At 44.9% G+C, this 23,289-nt stretch overlaps 1 protein-coding gene across 4 annotated transcripts in view; it reads right to left on the minus strand.

The window, feature by feature from the left end:
* The window catches only part of BMP2K (BMP2 inducible kinase), a 402,471-nt gene that overhangs the window by 378,557 nt on the left and 625 nt on the right, over positions 1–23,289 (minus strand). The window lies entirely within an intron of this gene.

Consider the following 23,289-nt stretch of genomic DNA (forward strand, 5'->3'; position numbering starts at 1 on the left):
TTAGTAGGTATGTTCATAAACTGCAAATTTAAGGATATAAATAAATCCCAATACTTGCAATCTTTTGAAATTTACACTTCTTAGCTACAGGAGTTGACCTTGAACTAGTAATTAATCTCCAGAATTTAAAGATTAAGCACCAGCATATCACAATTGCCCTACTCCTCCCACACACTACTCCAAGCTAAGAAATAACCCCAACAGAGAATATATTTAAATGCTCCAAGCTGAGACATTCCTTTCATTCAGAGGATAGTAGTGATTACCACTGAGAAAAATGTCAACTGCAACACATTGAAACTGATGAAATAAGGTAAACTATGCATGCTTACTCCCATTTAAGCATTTTACTGCATAAAAAACATGCACATAGACTGAAGCTCCTCCATGTAAATTCCATGTTAATGAAGGCATTAGCTATTAACCACCCAATGCAGGGAGATTCATTAGAGCAGTGCTGCCCAAACAGTCCTATGAGCCACTCCCTACCCACCCAGGTTTTCAGGATATCCCTAAAGAATTTGAATGAGATTTGCATGTACTACCTCCTCAGTATGCAAATATTTCTCATGCATATTCATTAGGGATAACCTGAAAACCTGACTGGCTGGGGATAGGACCAATTTGAGCACCCCTGCATTAGAGCCCTGAAGGCTTAACTCATGTTTTCTTAACACTGAAAATGTAATTCCTAGGCCAAAGGTGGATCAAAGTTTAACCCCCAAAATGGTGAGTTGTTTTAGTTTATGGTGCTGTGCCAGCATGGTCCCAGACCTGGAGTTCCAAGGTACAGGTGTTCTGGATGGACCATTGCACCTTGGAACTCCTAATCTGGGACCACAGGGGCATACCACAATAGATTAACACTAGCTCCAGAAATTAGTTAATTTTACTCCACCTCTCACTCAGGAATTAAATATCCAAGCCTAACAAGCAAGCTAAGCATTGGGGTCCCTGAGGGTGGAACCACAAGTCAGAGGGACTCCACCCTGGAAACCCTGTGACAGTCACAGCACTATTGTATGTGCAACTGTTTATCATTACATAAGCTCCTTTAGGCAGACACTTACAGCAGCACAATTATCACTACTGTGCAGCGCTCACTGTACACAACATATGTACCTATTACTGTTGCCTCATGCAAGACCTTGGAGAACAGCTAACAGTAAATTGTTGGCCCTGCAGGAGCTGCATAGCAGCAAAACAAGTGAATAGAACAGCAAACTAAAGGAGCATAAGGCAATAGGGACAGATGTACATATGTTTGCTGCACAATAGTGACAACGGTACTTCTATACTTTGTCCCCAAAGAGTTTACATAACAATAGACATTTGTATATAATTTCACACACAATGGTGGCAACTGTGCTAATGTGCTTGTCCAAAACTTTACCTTATGCCTATCTAGTACATATTTTCAATTGTTTTATGTGCAAAAATCATGGTGTACATATGCACTCTTTTTAAAATCCCCAATTTATTTGCATACCATTTTCATACTGCATCAGAAATGAACTCATTTTTTTACTGCACAAGAAAAACATGAGCTAAAATTATTTCTACTTTTTATTACATTGAGTCCATCTGCTAAACAGAAAGTCACAAGGGTAACATCAGGCATAACAGTGAGATGTAACATCAAAAGTACCCATTCACATTATCCAGTATCTGTGAGCCAAGGATGTGCAACACAAGCTTTACCTTATGGGCATTTATATTTAAAAAAAAAAAAAAAAAAATCAATTATTTCTACATTTTACAAGATGCAGCTTGTCAGGGTTGGTAAATGTGATCACATAGTTATGTCTAGGAAAATACAACGTTGGATTATTTAACACCAAAATTGAATAAGAAATGCTGATATGGCTCCTTCGGCACATTTTCTGGAATGTGTTCATTCCTGCCCAGAACTGGAATTTGGGTATGTGATTGTATAAGACTGAATCTTAGAGGTGGAAAGTAGTAATGAAAACGTCTTCACCATCAATTTTAATTGTTCAGCCTACACCCCATCTCTCCTGTTTCAATAATCAGAATTGTCAGTTTTTTGGTAATGAAGAAGATTTTGATGTACATTTCCTGTATATAATATTTATATTACATATGCAGTTTGGCAATTCATTTGAACATAAATATGCCCCTTTGACATAAGGATTAAGATTAAGTGCTTTGAGCATTCCTGTGCCAACAGCTCTCTCTTCAATAACCAGTTTATTTAGTGGATAACTTTTTTGAGTCTGATAAGGAGAACACAGTTCCTATTAGTGGTTATGTATATTCTCTGACACTATACTACTCTTGCCACTGGGTCTCCAAAACTGGATTCTTAATGTGACGTAATACAGATTCCAGCTATCATTTAACATATCCCTTTTTTTTTTTTTTTTTATAATTCTACATTGGTGCTTTATGCTCTTATGTCTGTTCATTGATATTTTTTTTATAATCTAGGGCAGTGGTTCTCAAAATGTTTTCTATTGGGACACACCTGGCAGATAATGCTTACAGGCATGACACACTGAACACCTGACCATCATGGGACTAAATGTAAACACATACGCTGCATCCACAGGAACCCCCCCCCCCCCCCCCTCCAAATCCTAAAACAATGGATGCAGAGCAGAACTAGGATACGGTATTTAAAATACATCTCACTATATTAAAAAAAATATTCTGATTCTGGTGCTCTCTCAGTAACAAAAAACACAAAATCCCTTACTACTAGGCACATTGTAAAATATAAAAACTGAAAAAAAAAAAAAAAAAGACTCAGCACATGTGTAGCAAATCTTCCATACCACTGCAACACTAACTCCAAGAACTCAAACAGCAAAGCAATAACCCTTTCAATGAAAAGGCAGCAGTGCAGTACCAATGCATGTCCGATTGAGAAAGATCAGACTTCACCAAATACAGAATGAAGGACCACAAATTACAAATGTGGACACAAAAATTGGAATGGAAACCTCAAAAAGCCACTCTGCTTGCAGTGTAAAACTGGAGAGCTAGAAACAGAAATACATTTCCTCCTACACTAAGATAGATGAAATGCACATTCCCAAAACTGACATATTATAGCTCTTGCACTCCATTACTCCCCTGCCATGCCTTCATCATCCTTTACATTTCCCAGTTACTCCCTTTGAATCATCCGCTCACATTCATATCCCTGCCCAGCATTCCTGACCCCCATCCTCTTTCCTGTGCTCTCTCCCCTGATTATCTCTACCTGCTTCATCCTATCTCCCTGCCTGCCCAGCTACCCCATCACCAGTTTCCCACCCCTTGCTGCTCAACAGCCCCCAGACTCCCTCTGTTCCACCTTCATCGTCCCAACATCCCCAAACTCCTTTCCCCCCACCCTCCACAGGGTGAAGACATCATCAGCATCATACCCAGATTTAGCAGGGGAAGATAAAGTTTGCATCCCATCAGGCCCAGAACAGCAGGAGCTGGCAAGGACTCGCTTCTGATCTGGGTGACGGAGGAAACTGCCTCCCACTGGGCCAGAAAGAAAAGGAAGTGAGAATAGCCTCCCATAAGGAGGCAGCAATCTGCTGGCACTGTGACACACCTCCCAGTGCCTTGCAACACACCAGTGGGTCCTGACACACCTGTTGAGAATAACTCAGCTAGAGAACCAAATATTAAAAGGGTAATGAGGAAGCTGAGTAAAACTAAATTAGAAGACCTGATGCAGACCACCTGAATATAAATCAAATAAAATAAATTCCACCTAGTGTATGCCTATAAAAGATTAGTAACCTACAGGCCGATACAGTAAAGCGCGGCCGCGGTTACCCTGCTTCTAACCCAATAACTCACAATTTGGTCGCGTAAGTCCAACCCGTGATTCACTATCCCTTTTAACTCATCCTTACCGCTTCTTTAAATCAACCGGTAACCCTTTCCGCCCGCATGTATATGAGATGTAAACGCTCCGATTAGCTATTCCCTCCCATACAGTAATGTGCGCCCCGATTATCTCCTTTTTAACCTGTAGTTTTGCCGCGCGTTTAAACCTGCTAACTTACCGCCTACCCTTACCCCTGCGTTAGTGTGGAGCGTCAGGTCAGACACGAAATTTCATGGGCAAACGACCCCCTCACCCCCTGGGACCCTTACCCTGGCGTTAGTGTGGTGTGACAGCAATAGGCAGGCTCCGGTCAAAATCCCCCCTCCCGAAGCAAGGCGCAGGGCGAAAATCTGCTCGACATGTCATTAAAACAAAAGTAAATAAAGTGTAATAAAAGTAAACTTACTGCATGTGAATTTTCTTTGAACAGTCCTCTCTCCCCTCCTCCCGAGGTGTGCACTACGGCTCCCCTGCCTCCCGGGGGCAGCCGGCGGCAAAAGTGGCTTCCAGCAGCCCCCGCCGGCGAAGGTGGATGAATGGACGCCCATACGCCTGGATGAATGCACGCCCGCCGGCGAAGGTGAGTGAATGAATGCACGCCCGTACGCGCCAGCGGGCGTGCATTCATCCAGGCGGAGGGAGCCAGCGGCGAAAGCGGCTTCCAGCAGCCCCCGCCAGCGGTGAATGAATGCCCGCCTGTGTACGCCTGTGCACGCCTGTGCGTGCAATTTTGGCGCTCAAGGCGTGACGTCACGACGTTTGACGTCACGTGATATCGGCGTTCGCTAATGCACTGCCTTGAGCGCCCAAATTGCACACACAGGCGTGCATTCATTCACCGTCGCCAACAGGGGCAGGGGAGCCAAAGCGGCTTCCAGCAGCCCCCGGCGAAGGTGAATGAATGCTATTTGGGCGCTCAAGGCAGTGCATTAGCGAACGCCGTCACGTCAAACGTCGTGATGTCACGCCTTGAGCGCCAAAATTGCACGCACAGGCGCACATTCATTCACCTTCGCCGGTGGGGGCTGCTGGAAGCCGCTTTCGCCGCCTGCTGCCCCCAGGAGGCAGGGGAGCCGCGGTGCGTGCCTTGGGAGGAGGAGAGAGACAGAGGACTGTTCAAAGAAAATTCACATGCAGTAAGTTTACTTTTATTACAATTTATTCACTTTTGTTTTAATTTTCGCCCTGCGCCTTGCTTCGGGAGGGGGGGGGGAGAAAGGACTTGCAATCCCCCCCTGGTACCTGTCATTTCAAATGTCATTTGAAATGACAGGTACCAGCGCACCCAGGATATGGATTGCATGGGCCTAACGCTTCATGGACGCGGCTTGCATTTGCAAGCTATTTAAATACAGTATCGAGCGGTAGGTGATCCGAACTGTGCGTGCGGCAAATGCGGGTGTGCCCGGCCCTAACGCACCTCTTCCTACCGCTCCTTACCGTATTGGCCTGCTAATATGTTACTACAATGAACTAGTAGCAAATAACTGACTTCAAAATGTATCTGAAATCAGTGAAAATATCTGCATCTTTTTTCTTTTAAACCATTTTTATTGAATGATAAGGGTTATCAAATATAAACACATATTTGAAAGAAATAAAGGCAAGTTACAAATATGTCAAAAGTAAAGTAAAAGAAAAATAACCCTTATACATAATTTGTACAAGTGAAGTTAGTTCACTACTTAAGGGGCGGGGAAAGCCCAAAGGCAATGTTAGAATGAAGCAGAAAGTACGACAGATCAAACACACTGCCTTCCAATAAACAGTTATGCCAAATACAAGACAGGTTAGGAGATATGTCTAGCATCCAGAAACTCTCTCAGCTGTGAAGGATCATAGAATAAATATTTAGTACACTTATGGCGAACTCCAGTCCTCAAGTGCCTAAAACAGGCCAGATTTTCAAGATATCCTCAATGAATATGCATGAGATAGATTTGCAAACAATGCTTGCAAATCCCTCTCATGCATATTCATTGTAGATATCCTGAAAACCTGGTCTGTTTGTGGCTCTTGAGGACTGAAGTTTGCCATCACTGACTTGGTTTCATCAAAATTAACAAGACATTTACAAGGATACCTAATATCACATGTTGCCCCCAAGCACAGTACCTCAGGTCTCAAAGCTAGAAATTTCTTCTTGCAGTTTTGCATGGCCTTAGCCAAATCAAGGGCTTGTTCCACTTCAAACACTTTAGTACTAGGCAGATAGTAAACCTTAGAAAGTGGAGATAAAGCAGCATCTGGTACTTGCAATATCTTTCAAGTAAGATTTAAATAACTGAGGGAAAAATTAACTGGATTTGAGGAAAGTTAAGAAATTGCTAATTTAGAGAAATTTTCTAGTTTTTCTACCCACTGAGAAGACCATTAATCTTTAATATTAACAACTCAGACTATGGATTTCTCTACATTATTCAGTCTCTTTTCACAATTAATCAAACGCTGTTCTTGATTCTGAAATTTAGTGTATATCCATAGTCAACACAGCTAATGATGAAGCAGACTTCTCAATGACTACTAAAGCAGACCACAGGATTTCTAAAGACATCGAAGACTGCTTTATCAAATTGACTCTGACCTTGAGCATAGAGACAGCTTCCCAGACCTCCTGTGAACAAACTGTTGAATTACCACCAGTCAGGAGAGCCCCCATAGAGACCGATGCCCCAACAGCATAGAGATACTGACTGATGACATGGTTGAAGCACTGGAACTCTCGATCTGTTCCTCCACAACCTCAACTGTAAGAATTGATATCATCAGAAGCAGGGTTGGTGCATATTTTGGCATGGCTGTCTACACAGTATATGAGGTAGAGGAACCTCCTTATAGTACCCTTCCTTTTTCCCAAAAACCAAGGAAATAAAAAAAGAAATGAGGTAGTTTCAAATTAATCCTGGGAAGTATCCACAACAATGCATCTTGATCCTGCATAATTATATTGTAACTTCCCCAAAACTTAACTTCCTCTCTGATAACTTTTCAGCATTCAAGAAATAGATCTAACTCTATTAGGACACACATCCTCTCTTAACGCTTAACCATAATAAACAAAGTATAAGTGGTCAGCCTAAGACGAGCAAGGTCTTTACTAACTTTTTCTAATTGATCACACTGTTTAAAACAAGCTTACTAAAATGGCAACAATGATAGGTAGCCAATTCTCAGTTTCAATGCACTTTACAAAACACCTTACTACAAGAAAGAGCAGGAGCACATTTCGTTTTTAAAAGAAACCTTAGAGTCCATCTGGTGGCTCAGTGATGGTGCGCACATGCAAAGCATGAGAGTGAGAACTTCTATTCCCATGGCTAGCAAAAGATGCTGCAGAAGGCATACTCAAAGCCCTTGGGTAGGGATATATTCCCACTCATACAACCATAACCGGATTTAGGTCCCATGATTCCCAATTTCTAGGAGTTAAGATGTATGCCCCACTCCCCCATAAATTGTAACTGCAATGACAGGGTATTTGTAAATGAAGTGTCATGTGCCCATAATCCAAGAGGCTGGTTCTAACTGAGATGGAAGCCCAGAGGAGCAGGAAGAAACTGCCAGAGATCCGAAACAGGAACACAACAGTGAAGCATTGTGATGAAGCTTCCTGAATTACCTTACTCTATTAATTTCTTTTTATGGGGTGCAAAGGAAAAGCAAAAGCTTGGGTCTAACCTCCTAGAACTGTCTCTATGGCACTATCGGGCTGACTGATTCTCTCTCAGGACAGTAGCACAGATGTAGGCATCCAATTCCTCCTGCCAAGAGGTGTGCTGATTTCTTAGGGGTGCATTATGCCCCAACACCGGTGTTGAATTTCTCAGAAAACCTCAGCACGTTGGCCCTGATTAATGATACAGGTCGGGGAACACCGGATGGAAGAGGGCAGACTAGTATTTGTTCACCATCTGCAGCAGAACAGCATGTTGGAGTGGTGGAAGAGTTGGGGCCTGGAGAGGTGCTGGCTCATGGGGAAGCTTCAACAATACTCTCCCAGATATGCTACAATTTTCCTTATTTGGCTGTGAAACTTTTAAGTTAGGGAAACCTATGAAAGAATTGTGGAAGGCCATTTCTTATTTAGGGAAGTCTCTTTCTAGCCAGATTTTTCAAATAGCTGAGTATTTACAGGACGTCAAGGGGCGGGGAGATGTGATCAAGCTTTAAAGATCATGGTACTCAAATTCTTCAAATAGAACAATGCTGTAAGAAATTGGAGGATCACAGAAGTGCTATTATAAAGGACATTATTGTTCACCACTAGGCAAGCAAAATAGAAGGTAGAAATTCCACAAATATTTAATTCCTTTGTGCCTTATGCAGTGTATGTATGAACATGCAATTTCATATCTGCCTTAGAGCTAGTTATGGCACTGGAAATTAAAGTCCTAATTTTTGTTTATTTTGGTCTGGCAGTTTTCAAATGTGCTATTTATTCATGTTAAAATAATTACAAGTAGTACATCTTGATTGGAAATCAGCAAAATCAGAAAAGGAAAAGAAATTATACATTTGAAGGATACTTCATATAAAAAGAAGCTTCAATCTGCAAAACTTTAAGCCTATATAAAAGGAAAGAATGCCTTCTTTTCTAAGTCTTTCCCACATCAGAAAAGCCATAGTTTTGGAATTATAAAACAGGACATCCTTATGTCTTAGAAAAAGTTTAAACACTGACACTGCATCTGATTCTAAGGCAAAATTTGCAATTACATTTAAATGTGACTAATTCTCCCTCAGACTTGTTAATGTCAAAACATCTAAACTATCAAAAGAAAGTCAAATGGATGAGAGTTAGCCATTGGATCCATCTTCCAAAATGGCAAACATTCTATATATAGGAGAGAGATTCAAGAATAAGAATTTTATGCATGTAAAGATGAAAAGTTACAGAAATATACCACCTTCGAAAATTAAATCTGAGCATCTGCTTCTGAACTAGATTTTCCAAATTTTCCAGCTTCATATGAATACTGTCCAAAAATTATATAATGTGAGGACATATGTCCTAACAATTAATATAGCTATCAAATTTTAGAATTTGCTTCAAAACAAATTAAATAATGGGGGGTTTCCAGTGGATTAGATATTTTATACTTGCAGGATATTATAACACTTATAAAATGAAATTTGTTGGTACTTTGTAATTTAATAATCTGCAGCATATCTGGTATTAACATTCCTGTGTTTAAATGTGGGCTGATAGAAGTACTTATTTTATTATGGTACTTGTGTACTCTGCTTAAAATTATATAGGGTACATTACATAACACACACAACTTCCACTAACTTTTAATGCAATAATTATATGGCAATGACTTATTATTAATTTTGGTGTTAATACACAGTATCCATTTGAAATTTGTGACTAGTAAGCCATCAAAGATTTCAGCTCTTCAGTAGATGGAAGTGTAGGGAGGTGTTATTCTTTACAAGTATGAACTGTATTAATTCAGATTAATTTAAATGTATTGGCTATTCTTCATTGTCATGAATCCATATTTAGATATATGTTTTGTAAAAGGAAACAGAGTAAGATTACATGGTCTGTTTCCACAGTGGAAAAAAGTAAACACAGTGGAGTGCCTCAGGAATCTGTACTTGGCCTGGTGCTTTTTAATATATTTATAAATGATTTTATGTATTTATTTATTTAAGAACTTTTTACTATACCGACATTCGTAGGGCACATCAATGAACTGAGGCAGGCAGAAATTACAATATAACGGGGAAGGGTAGATGGAGCAGGCGAGAAGGGGGTAAGGGCACTAGCAGAAAGGAAAGGATAGTGCAGATGGAGCCTAAAAAACAATAGCTAAACAATATAAGAGGAACATAAATGTAGCTGATAACTTAGATTTATAATATTCAAGATGCTTATATACATAGAATTGGAAAGGTGATGAAGGGGGAGGGGGGCAGCGGACGAGGGGGAAAAAGAGGAAGTGGCTGGAAAGCAAGGGGGTCATGGAGGGGATGAGGGCGGTACGAGGGGGGTGGCAGTGAGCGAGCGGGGACAGATTATGTTTGATTAGCATTTGGGTATGCTTGCCTGAACAGCCATGTCTTGATGCCTTTTTTGAAAGTGTGCGAGGAGGGCTCAAGTCATAGGTGGTGAGGGAGCGAGTTCCACAGTGTAGGGCCGGCGATGGTGAAAGCTCTTTCCCTGGTATTAGAAAGGTGAGCTGTTTTGAGGGGTGGGGTGTACAGTGTACCTGCGAGGGCATTTCTGGTGGGTCGATTTGAGGTTCGGAAACGTGGCATATCCTTGAGCCATGTGGAGTTGTTTTTGTGTAGGGCATTGTGCAGGATGGTGAGGGTTTTATATTGAATACGGTATGGGATCGGCAGCCAATGTAGGTCTTTTAGTATGGGGGTTATGTGTTCATAAGAACATAAGAACATAAGAAATTGGCATGCTGGGTCAGACCAAGGGTCCATCAAGCCCGGCATCCTGTTTCCAACAGAGGCCAAAAACCAGGCCACAAGAACCTGGCAATTACCCAAACACTAAGAAGAACCCATGCTACTGATGCAATTAATAGCAGTGGCTATTCCCTAAGTATACTTGATTAATAGCCGTTAATGGACTTCTCCTCCAAGAACTTATCCAAACCTTTTTTGAACCCAGCTACACTAACTGCACTAACTACCTTCTCTGGCAACAAATTCCAGAGCTTTATTGTGCGTTGAGTGAAAAAGAATTTTCTCCGATTAGTCTTAAATGTGTTACTTGCTAACTTCATGGAATGCCCCCTAGTCCTTCTATTATTCGAAAGTGTAAATAACCGAGTCACATCTACTCGTTCAAGACCTCTCATGATCTTAAAGACCTCTATCATATCCCCCCTCAGCCGTCTCTTCTCCAAGCTGAACAGCCCTAACCTCTTCAGCCTTTCCTCATAGGGGAGCTGTTCCATCCCCTTTATAATTTTGGTTGCCCTTCTCTGTACCTTCTCCATCGCAACTATATCTTTTTTGAGATGCGGCGACCAGAATTGTACACAGTATTCAAGGTGCGGTCTCACCATGGAGCGATACAGAGGCATTATGACATTTTCCGTTCTATTAACCATTCCCTTCCTAATAATTCCTAACATTCTATTTGCTTTTTTGACTGCTGCAGCACACTGAGCCGACGATTTTAAAGTATTATCCACTAGGGATGTGAATCGTGTGCCATATCGTCTTAACGATTGAAATCGTGTGGCAGGAGAAGAAAATCGTGTTTGGCACAATTATTTCGTTGAAAAATCGTTAAAAATCGTTTTTTCCGGTTAGTGCGCACTAACTCCCAGTTAGTGCGCACTAACTCCCAGTTAGTGCGCACTAACTCCCAGTTAGTGCGCACTAACTCCCAGTTAGTGCGCACTAACTCCCAGTTAGTGCGCACTAACTCCCAGTTAGTGCGCACTAACTCCCAGTTAGTGCGCACTAACTCCCAGTTAGTGCGCACTAAAGGAAAATTATGTTTCTTACCTGATAATTTTCGTTCCTGTAGTACCAAGGATCAGTCCAGACTGCTGGGTTATGCCTCCCCTCCAGCAGATGGAGTCAGAGAGAAAACTGAAAGCACCTCCCAGATATACTGGTGTGCCACCTGCTATCCTTCAGTATAAAGTATAACAAAGCAGAAGATAGGAAAAACCAAATCCTCCGCCAACTTAGCCACTAAGGAAAAACATGGCAACTGTCTAGATCAAGTAGTAAAACTCACCCATGCCAAAAACCTGGCAAACATCAACGTAACTTCAAAAAGGCACCACCCTCTAAAAGCAAAGAAAAAGGGATAGGTACCTACCTTGTTGAAATATCGAAAAGCTATCTATAGAAACTGGTTATTGGAGCGGACTCTCCTGACACTCAACATCGGGCGGGCGTCTGGACTGATCCTTGGTACTACAGGAACGAAAATTATCAGGTAAGAAACATAATTTTCCTTTCCCTGTACGTACCAGGATCAGTCCAGACTGCTGGGATGTACCCAAGCCGCCTTAATTGGGGTGGGACCCAGAGAGTCCCGCTCGAATGACACTGCTGCCAAAAGGATCAGCTGATGCTCCCCTAACATCAATCCGATAATGACGAGCGAAGGTATGCAACGACTTCCACGTGGCTGCTCTGCAAATCTCCTGGCTAGAAACTAAACGACTTTCTGCCCAGGAAGTTGCTTGAGAACGCAGTGAGTGTGCCTTAAGCCCCTCAGGAACAGACTTACCACAGCCAATGTACGTGGATGCGATCGAACTTTTCAACCAACGAGCAATAGTTGCTTTTGATGCCTGTAGGCCCTTCTTGGGCCCCTGCCATAGGACAAACAAAGGATCCGACCGTCTGAATGCATTAGTGACCTCCAAATATCGCATGATCACTCGCCGCACATCTAGACGCTTCAAATCGGAACCGTGCGAAGACTTTAGGTCCGATGCCGAGAAGGAAGGCAATTCCACCGTCTGATGAACATGAAAAGCCGATACCACCTTCGGCAAGAACGAAGGAACCGTACGCAGAGACAAGCCGGCATCCGAAATACGTAAGAACGCTTCCCTACAATACGTAAGAACGGTTCCCTACAAGAAAGTGCCTGAAGCTCCGACACCCGACGGGCTGTCGCAATGGCCACTAGGAACACGGTCTTGAGCGTGAGAGGGGCCGAGTTGAGACCTTTGAGCACCAAAGTCAAATTCCAAGAAGGACAAGGGGTCTAAATGGGGGACGCAAGGTCCGAACGCCACGCAAAAATCGAGCTACATCCGGGTAGCACGCGAGAGAGAATCCGTTTACCTTACCCCTCAAACACCCCAGGGCCGCTACCTGAACCCTCAGAGAGCTGTACGCCAAACCCTTTTTCAAGCCCGCCTGCAGGAACGTAAGGATATTCCCTACCGAGGCCCGGCGCGGTGGAACTTTAGCTGCCGCGCACCAGGCGTCAAACACTTTCCACACTCTGGCGTAGGCTAGCGTGGTGGAGGGCCTTCTCGCCCGCAGTAGGGTGGAAATGACAGGCTCTGAATATCCTTTCCTCCTCAACTGCTTCCTTTCATAAGCCAAGCCGCCAGACAGAAGCGGGCCGCCCGCTCGAAAAATACGGGTCCCTGGCGAAGCAGGCCCTGAAGATGACCCAACCTTAAGGGTCCGTCCCGCGCCAGGTTGACTAGATCCGCGAACCACGGTCTTCTTGGCCACTCCGGGGCCAAAAGAATCACTGGCCCGCGATGGGATTCTATGCGTCTTAACACTTTGCCTATTAGAGGCCACGGGGGAAACACATAGAGGAGGATGTGACGAGGCCATGGAAGCACCAGGGCATCTACCCCCTCCGAACCGCGTTCTCGCCTTCGACTGAAGAAACGCGCTGCCTGTGCATTTTGCCAAGTCGCCATCAGGTCCAGACGCGGAATTCCCCATCGCCGGGTGATGAGACTCATTGCCTCGGCCGAGAGCTCCCACTCTCCGGGATCCAAGTATTGACGACTTAGATAATCCGCTTGTACGTTGTTGACGCCCGCTATGTGGGTGGCCGCTATGCGGGAGAGATGACGTTCCGCCCCGGACATTAACAACTACGCTTCATCCGCTACCGGCCGACTTCTCGTGCCGCCTTGGCGATTTATCTACGCTACTGTGGATGCGTTGTCTGACAGAACTCGCACTGCCCGCCCTTGTACCAACGGGAGAAGTTGGCGCAAGGCGAGACGTACCGCCCTGGCAATAAATTGTCTGGGATCAACCACCAAGCTAAGCTGGAACGAGCCAGCTCCAGCAGCGGCAATTGGGCGCCGTAATCTCCTGATTTCTGGTCCCAACGGGAGAGGAGAGCGCGCTGTAAAGGACGTATATGAGCAAATGCCCACGGCACCATCTCCAGAGTAGACACCATATGACCAATGACTTGTAAATAATCCCAGGCCGTGGGCAACGGGAGATCTAGTAAGGCCTGCACCTGAAACATCAGGTTCTCTAGTCTCCGCTGAGTGAGGAATACCTTGCCTTCCAAGGTATCGAAACGCGCCCCCAAAAATTCCAACTGTTGACTCGGGACCAACTGGCTCTTCGCAAAGTGGACCACCCAACCTAGCGATTGAAGTTGCTGCACCACCGACTGGACTGCCCGCTTGCACGCCTCCTGCGACTTCGCCCAGATTAGCCAATCGTCCAACTAGGGATGCACCAGAATTCCGTGGCGTCGCAGATAAGCTGCGACAACTATGAGAACCCTGGTGAATACCCTCGGGGCTGTTGCTAGCCCAAACGGAAGGGCGCAAAAACTGGAAGTGCTCTCCCAATACTGTGAATCTTAGGTACCTCTGGTGACGTTCCCTGATCCCGATATGAAGATACGCCTCGGCTAGATCCAAAGAAGCCAAAAATTCTCCCTTGTGGACAGCCGCAATAACAGATCTAAGCGTCTCCATACGAAATCAGGGAACGCGCAAGGTCTCATTCACTCTTTTCAAATCCAAAATTGGGCGAAACGTACCTTCCTTCTTCGGGACCACGAAGGAAATGGAATACCTGCCTGTTCTGGTCTCCTCCGGAGGAACAGGCAATATTGCTCCCAGAGCCCGTAACCTGTGTACCATGTGGGCGATAATCTGCCTCTTTTCCTGAGACCCGCAGGGGGAGATCATAAAAAGATCCCGGAGGGGACGAGCAAACTCCAACTCGTAGCCGTAGCGAACGACGTCGAGGACCCACTGATCCGATGTGACCTTGACCCATTCCTCCCAAAACAGGGACAACCGACCTCCGATGCGGGGAAGGGAGGAATGGGCCTGCGCGCCTTCATTGCGAAGGCTTTCCGGCGGGTAAGTTCTGCAAGGATCCCAGAGGCTGTGGATGTCTGCCTCGAAAGGAAGGAGACCAAGGCTGAGACCTGGGGACCTGCTGTTTCTGCGGGAAAGGGGCCCCCCTTCCCATGCGAAACCAGCGTTGGCCCCGAAATCGGGACCGTACATTTCCAAAAGAATGAAAAGAACGGGGCTTTTCCTCCGGTAACTTGTACACCTTGTTGTCCCCCAAGTCTTTGATGAGCTGATCCAGCTCCTCACCAAACAATAATTTTCCCTTGAAGGGAAAAGAGGCGAGGCGCGATTTTGATGAGGCATCCGCCGACCAACGCCTAAGCCACAGCAAACGCCGAGCAGCGACCGCCGATGACATGGTGCGGGCCGAGGTTCTCAACAAATCATACAAGGCATCCGCCGTGTAAACAACCGCCGCTTCCACACAGTTGGCCTGCTCAGCCTCGGCTGGTGGAAGCTCCTGTGTGGTAAGCAATTGTTGAACCCAGCGGAGAGTAGCGCGCTGAACCATACTGCTACATGCCGCTGCTCGGACCCCTAAGGCCGCTATCTCAAAAATGCGCTTTAACAGAACCTCTAACTTTCGGTCTTGGAGATCCTTCAAGGCTACCCCTCCCGTGACAGGAATGGTAGTATGCTTAACCACAGCAGTCACTGCCGAATCCACGGAAGGGACCTTAAAAATATCCAAAGAATCCGCTGGCAGGGGATACAACTTATTCATTGCCCTGCTTACACGCAGGGATGCCTCCGGCACTTCCCATTCTTTGGACACGATCTGTAAGACCTTGGCATGTAAAGGAAAAGTCTGCGGGGGGGCCCTTAGACCTGCCATAGCTATGTCCCCTGTGGAAGTGTCAGTGTCCTGCTGCGGCGCTGGGATTTCTAACTCCTTCAAAACATGAAGGATTAAAAAGTTACGTTCATCTTTGCCAAAGAGGCGCAGAATCTGGGGGTCATCGCCTTTGAGCGCTCCCTGAGCGTCAGAGACCTCTGTCCCTGTGCCATCCGGAGACCATATGCCATCCGGAGACCCCTGGGTAAAATCCGGAGCTCCCGGACCTCCCTGTCCCCCTAGGGAATAAATTCTAGCAGCATCCGAACCCCCCACTTTGTCCTGAGACCCAGACCGGCCTTGCTCAGGGGAACGTAGGGGGAGGGGGTTCATCCGGCTCCCAGCCTGCCTCCGCGTCTAAAAACGCCTGATGCATTAACAAGACAAATTGGGAAGAAAAAGGCACTTTCCTTTTGTTGGATCCCCCCGCGGGCTGGTCCCGAGGGGGAGGGGCTCGAGGAGCCTCCAAATCCGACTCACGGCACGGGCTTAGGGCAGGAGGAGAGTTAAAAGAAAAATCCTCCTCCTCCGATGCCGAATCAGCAGGCTGCCGCGCGGTCAAAATGGCCGCCGGCTCCCTAACAGTGGGAGGCGGGGCTAAGGACCGCGCGGCTGCCAGCCTGCCTAATCGCTCCGAGGAAGGACGAGAAGCCGTGCTGTGGGCTGCGCTCGGCCCCCGGGAGGGTCCCTCGCCCCCGGGAATGCAGTGGGAGCAGAGACCCTCCCTGGAGAGTCGCGCCCCCGTCTTGCCACAGGCCGTGCAGGCCGAAGATCGGGGCATCCTGAAGCTGCAGAAAAGGGCGCCCAAAAGTAAGTAGCTGGGTCTGGGAGCAGTAAATTTGCGCCAAAAAAGCTGTCGCTGCGACTGGCAAATTCGCTGGGTGAAGAAACCTCACCCCCTCCGGAGTCCCCGGTCAGCGCGGCAGGCTAGGGCTACAACGGACCGCAGCCTGTTTCCAACAGGGCTTACGGGTCCTTAATCTTTAATTCTAAATTTAATTAACTTTTTTTTTTTTTTTTTTTACAAATAAACAAGGCCCTCTTCAGGTTAAAACACCTGGAATGAAGCAGAGATAGATGGGGGAGGGTGACCGGACCACCGGTAGGCTTTCCCCCGGACCAAAAGGGACACAACACCGGGAAAAAGAATGAGAGCAATGCTCTCACAGCCTGCCTCTATGCTGCAGTGAATAACACGCTGCGCTGAACCAGAAAAAGGGACAAGAAACGAAATAAACCAAAACTCTTTTTTTTTTTTTTTTTTTGTAAACTAGTTAGAGAACCAACTAATTGATCTAGACAGTATAACTAACAAGTAATAATTAGTAAATGACACCTGAAAGATTTTGTGTCAGGATAGACAGGACCGCAGGTTATGTCTCTCAATCTGCTGGAGTCAGAGGAAATACTGAAGGATAGCAGGTGGCACACCAGTATATCTGGGAGGTGCTTTCAGTTTTCTCTCTGACTCCATCTGCTGGAGGGGAGGCATAACCCAGCAGTCTGGACTGATCCTGGTACGTACAGGGAACTCCCAGTTAGTGCGCACTAACTCCCAGTTAGTGCGCACTAACAGAAATTGATACAATTTGACACTTTTCAGGTCAGTTAAGGTCAGTTTAGGAATGAATATGTATTCCTATTGGCTGCCCTCTTATTTATTCATGTTACCAAGGTTCCCACTGACAGTATATGGGGGATGGGAAATGGAAACAGTTGGTAGCTTGACAAAAAAAGTAATGTGATCAGTCAATGTGACTAGAACTTGTGCCCTAACCCTGATACCAGGGGTGTTGTGATCTTCCTGCACACAGTGCCCTAACCCTGGCACCAGGGGTGTTGTGATCTCCATGTACACACAGTGCCCTATCCCTATTAATACCAGGAGTGTTGTGATCTTCCTGCACACAGTGCCCTATCCCTATTAATACCAGGAGTGTTGTGATCTTCCTGCACACAGTGCCCTAACCCTGGCACCAGGGGTGTTGTGATCTTCATGTACACACAGTGCCCTAACCCTGGCATCAGGAGTGTTGTGATCTTCCTGCACACAGTGCCCTATCCCTATTAATACCAGGAGTGTTGTGATCTTCCTGCACACAGTGCACTAACCCTGATACCAGGGGTGGTGTTATCTTCCTGCACACAGTGCCCTATCCCTATCAATACCAGGAGTGTTGTGATCTTCCTGCACACAGTGCCCTATCCCTATTAATACCAGGAGTGTTGTGATCTCCAGACTGGCTGGGAGCAGGGATGCAACTCTGCATGGATTACTGGGACAGGCAGCCCCAGACTGGCTGGGAGCAGGGATGCAGCTCTGCATGGATTACTGGGACAGGCAGCCCCAGACTGGCTGGGAGCAGGGATGCAACTCTGCATGGATTACTGAGACAGGCAGCCCCAGACTGGCTGGGAGCAGGGATGCAGCTCTGCATGGATTACTGGGACAGGCAGCCCCAGACTGGCTGGGAGCAGGGATGCAGCTCTGCATGGATTACAGGGACAGACAGCCCCAGACTGGCTGGGAGCAGGGATGCAGCTCTGCATGGATGACTGGGACAGGCAGCCCCAGACTGGATGGGAGCAGGGAAGCAACTCTGCATGGATTACTGGGACAGGCAGCCCCAGACTGGCTGGGAGCAGGGATGCAGCGCTGCATGGATTACAGGGACAGGCAGCCCCAGACTGGCTGGGAGCAGGGCTGCAGCCCTCCATGGATGACTGGGACAGGCAGCCCCAGACTGGCTGGGAGCAGGGATGCAGCTCTCCATGATCCGTGATCTGGTGGCCAGTGTGGCTACTTAAAAAATACACTTACCAACAATCAATTACCACATATATTTGAACTGTGTAGTTCCAGCCAGGACCACCTTTCTAAAATGCACAGTGATTGGCAAATTCAACATGCACTAGCATTTCACATGCCTGCTAACATAATAAACAAACAAGTTCTAGTACATGAGTGATGATCATCACGTTACTTTTTTTGTCAAGCTTCCAACTGTTTCCATTTCACATCCCCCCAACCATTACCTCAGTGGGAACCTTGGTAACATCAATAGATAAGAGCACAGCCAGCCAATAGGAATACATATTCATTCCTAACTGACCTGGGAAGTGTCAACAATTTGTATCATTTTCTGTTGGTGTTCGTGAGTTTCCAGTTCCATTTCCCATCCCCCCAACCATCACCTCAGTGTGAACCTTGGTAACATCAATAGATAAAGAGGGCAGCCAGCCAATAGGAATACATATTTATTCTTAACTGACCTTCAGTGACCTGGAAAGTGTCAATTTGTATCATTTTCTGTTAGTGCGCACTAACGGGAGTTAGTGCGCACTAACACGATTTAACGATAAATCATTAGAATTTCTATTGTATTGTGTTCTATAATGATTTAAGACTATATTAACATTATCGGACGATAATTTTAATCGTTGAAAAACGATTCACATCCCTATTATCCACTATGATGCCTAGATCTTTTTCCTGGGTGGTAGCTCCTAATATGGAACCTAACATCGTGTAACTACAGCAAGGGTTATTTTTCCCCTATATGCATCACCTTGCACTTGTCCACATTAAATTTCATCTGCCATTTGGATGCCCAATCTTCCAGTCTTGCAAGGTCCTCCTGTAATGTATCACAGTCTGCCTGTGATTTAACTACTCTGAATAATTTTGTATCATCCGCAAATTTGATAACCTCACTCGTATTCCTTTCCAGATCATTTATATATATATATATATATATATTGAAAAGCACCGGTCCCAATACAGATCCCTGAGGTACTCCACTGTTTACCCTTTTCCACTGAGAATATTGACCATTTAATCCTACTCTCTGTTTCCTGTCTTTTAACCAGTTTGTAATCCACGAAAGGACATCGCCTCCTATCCCATGACTTTTTAGTTTTCGTAGAAGCCTCTCATGAGGGACTTTGTCAAACGCCTTCTGAAAATCCAAATACACTACATCTACCGGTTCACCTTTATCCACATGTTTATTAACCCCTTCAAAAAATGAAGATTTGTTAGGCAAGACTTCCCTTGGGTAAATCCATGTTGACTGTGTCCCATTAAATCATGTCTTTCTATATGCTCTACAATTTTGATCTTGAGAATAGTTTCCACTATTTTTCCAGGCACTGAAGTCAGGCTCACTGGTCTATAATTACCCGGATCGCCCCGGAGCCTTTTTTAAATATTGGGGTTACATTGGCCACCCTCCAGTCTTCAGGTACAATGGTCTTACGGGTGTTGGTAATAGTTCTTGCCATAGAGTTCTGTACGATTTGTAGGGGTTTGATGGTGGATGAGGGGAGGCCTAGCAGGAGGGAGTTGCAATAATCCAGTTTGGAGAGGATTGTAGACTGTAGAACTAAACAGAAATCTTGTGTATGTAGGAGTGGTTTCAGTTTTTTAAGTATTTGAAGTTTGTAGAATCCTCCTTTTAGTAGGGATTTGATGTGTGGCTTGAAGTTGAGGTGTTGGTCTAGTAGGACTCCTAGGTCTCTTACAGGGGTAGTAGGTGAGTTGGTTAAGGTGGGGCCGGAGGCAGTAGGGAGAATAATGTTCTCCGGTTGATTGGAGATGAGTAGGATTTCGGTTTTGGATGCATTGAGTGCAAGGTGGAGATTGTCTAATAAGGAGTTAATGATAGAGAGGCAGGATTCCCAGTATTGCAGAGAAGCCTTGAGTGTAGTTTGGATGGGGATAAGAATTTGCACATCGTCTGGAAAGTGGTACAATGAGTGAGATGATCAAATTTGCAGATGACAAATATGCAGAGTAGTTAAATCTCAAGCAGATTGTGATAAATTGCAGGACCTTGCGAGACTGGAAGATTGGGCTTCCAAATGGCAGATGAAATTTAACGTGGACAATGCAAAGTGATGCATATAGGGAAAAATATGCCCTTGCTGTAATTACAATGTTAGGTTCTATCTTAGGAGTTACCACCCAGGAAAGAGATCTAGGCGTCATAGTGGATAATACATTGAAATCATCAGCTCAGTGTGCTGTAGCTTTCAAAAAAGCAATCGGGCGAATTCAGTAAAGTCCGCGGGAGAGCAGCAAACACCCGCTCTCCCGGCGCGCGCACAAGCCACTCGCCTGTGCGCGCGATTCTGTATTTAAATTAGGTGGTGTGGTAGAAACGGGCAAAAGGAGGCGCTAGGGACACTAGCGCGTCCCTAGCGCCTCCTTTTGACCCGGAGCGGCAGCTGTCAGCGGGTTTGACAGCAGACGCTCAATTTTGCCGGCGTCGGTTCTTGAGCCCGCTGACAGCCACGGGCTCGGAAACCGAACGATGGCAAAATTGAGCGTCCAGTTTTCGGCCCGACAGGCGCCAGCCCATTTTAATTTTTCTTTTTTTACTCTTCAGGACCTCCAACTTAATATCGCCATGATATTAAGTCGGAGGGTGCACAAAAAAAAAAGCAGTTTTTACTGCTTTTCTGTGCACTTTCCCGGTGCCGGCAGAAACTAGCGCCTACCTTTGGGTAGGCGCTAATTTCTTAAAGTAAAATGTGCGGTTTGGCTGCACATTTTACTTTCTGTATCGCGCGGGCATACCCAATAGGGCCATCAACATGCATTTGTATGTTGAGGGCGCTATTAGGTGCCGCGGGTTGGACGTGCGTTTTCCGCCCCTTACTGATTAAGGGGTAAGGGAAAAGGCGCATCCAAGGGCAGGTTAACAGTGCGCTCCGTCGAAGCGCACTGTACTGTATCGGCCTGAATGTTAGTTAGGCATTAAGAAGGGAATGGCAAATAAAACGATGTCATAATGCCTCTGTATCGCTCAATGGCAAGACCACATCTTGAATTCTGTGTGCAATTCTGGTCTCTGCATCTCAAAAAAGATAATTGCACTGGAGAAAGTGCAGAGAAGGGCGACCAAAAATGATAAGTAGCATGGAACAGCTACCCTATGAGGTAAGGCTAAGGAAGTTAGAGCTGTTCAGTTTAGAGAAGACACGACTGAGGCGGGATATGATAGAGGTCTACAAAATCATGAAAGGACTTGAACAAGTTAATGTAAATCGGTTATTTACTCTCAGATAATAGGACTAGGGGGCACTCCCTGAAGTGTGCAAGTAGCTCATTTAAAACAAAATTGAAGAAAATACTTTTTCACTCAGTGAAGCTCTGGAATTCATTGCCAGAGGATGTGGTTACAGTGTAGCTGGGTTTAAAAAAGGTTTGGATAAGTTCCTAGAGGAAAAGTCCATAAACTATTAATTATTAAGCAATAGTAACTTCAGATTTATTTAATGTTTGGGTACTTGTGACTTGGATAGGCCACTGTTGGAAACAGATTACTGGGTTTGATGGACCCATGATCTGACCCAGTATAGCAAAATGGACCCTCGTTTATTGAGCATCCCTTTTCCTAACACGACTACCAGCACACTTTTTTTTTTTTTAGGGTTCTCCTTTTTCAGTTCCTCGACTTAATATCGCCACAATATTAAGTCCGAGGAACTACAGAAAAATACAGTATTTTCTGCTTTTCTGTAAACCTTTTGGGCTCTTCAATTATTAACGCCTGTTGCAGGGCAGGCATTAAGTTTTGAGAGTAAAAATGTGTGCATCGGGCGCACTTTTTTTTTTGCATCAGGAGAAATAGCTAATAGCCTCATCAACATGAATTTACTTATGATGAGCGCTATTAGCTATGCACTTGGTTGGATACTTGTTTTGGAAACGCTAACCCTTGTTTTGCATCAGAGGTTATGGATACATGTGAAGCACGCATTGAGGCGTGCGCTGCGGCCAGCACACAGTATTGCATCGTCCTGATTATGCACAAAAAAATCTTAGTTTGAAAAACCTCTCAAAGATGCTATGAATCAGTTATGAAACTTACTATAATGCATTTTACCATTATATACACAATTAACAACAACAAAAAAAATACTCATGCACTAACAGCATACTTGTTTTCACAGAAAATTCACTGTAGGTAACAAAGTACTCTGCTTAGCATGAGGTTCTCTATAAGCAGAATATAAATAACTAAACGTACTAGAACTATCAAACATTCACACTAGAAACATTTAGCAGTAATACAAAGTTGTATAGACAAATGGAATGCTAGTAAGATGCGAATCCTTATACAATTAATGGAACCTATCTTCGCCTCCTGATAAATAGATTGCTCATCAAATTTTACATTAATGATTTATAAATAGTGTGAATTATGATAGGTTCTTATAGAGAAATCTGCATTTCATAAACAGTTGGCTTCACTGGCACAACAGCGAAGACTGTACAAAGATGAAGCTGCACTTGGTTTTTCGAGATTAATTTCTTCCTGTAGATATGCTTTCAGATTGGCTCTATAAAAGTACCACAACCTGCAAAGAACCCACTTTTTTGCAAAACTCATGGTTACTAGAACTCTTATACACTTAAAGATCACATATATCTCCTAAGCTAATTTCGTTATTGCTTACTGGTTCTTGCCTATAGGCTCAGATGTTTTGTAATTAGCTAGTTATATTTTAACTGGTTTCCCATTTCTAAGTTTTGCCCAAGGAATATTAAAGGATGTTTTCGTCGCTACAGTTCAAAGGTAATGGCACATTACCATACAACAGGTAACGTAAACCCAATGAGTGATAACATGTACTTCTCGAACGCGACAGGAAAAAGCAGCACAGGTCTTTTATTTCCCCGACTACCATCTCCCTTAAAACAGCACCACCAAGCAACGGCAAGGGGAGGAAAGAGGAGCCAGAAACCAAACCCAAAATATGTTCTTCCGGAATCAACTCTA

This window comes from Rhinatrema bivittatum, chromosome 1, assembly GCF_901001135.1.
Source record: "Rhinatrema bivittatum chromosome 1, aRhiBiv1.1, whole genome shotgun sequence".
Lineage (NCBI taxonomy): Eukaryota > Metazoa > Chordata > Amphibia > Gymnophiona > Rhinatrematidae > Rhinatrema > Rhinatrema bivittatum.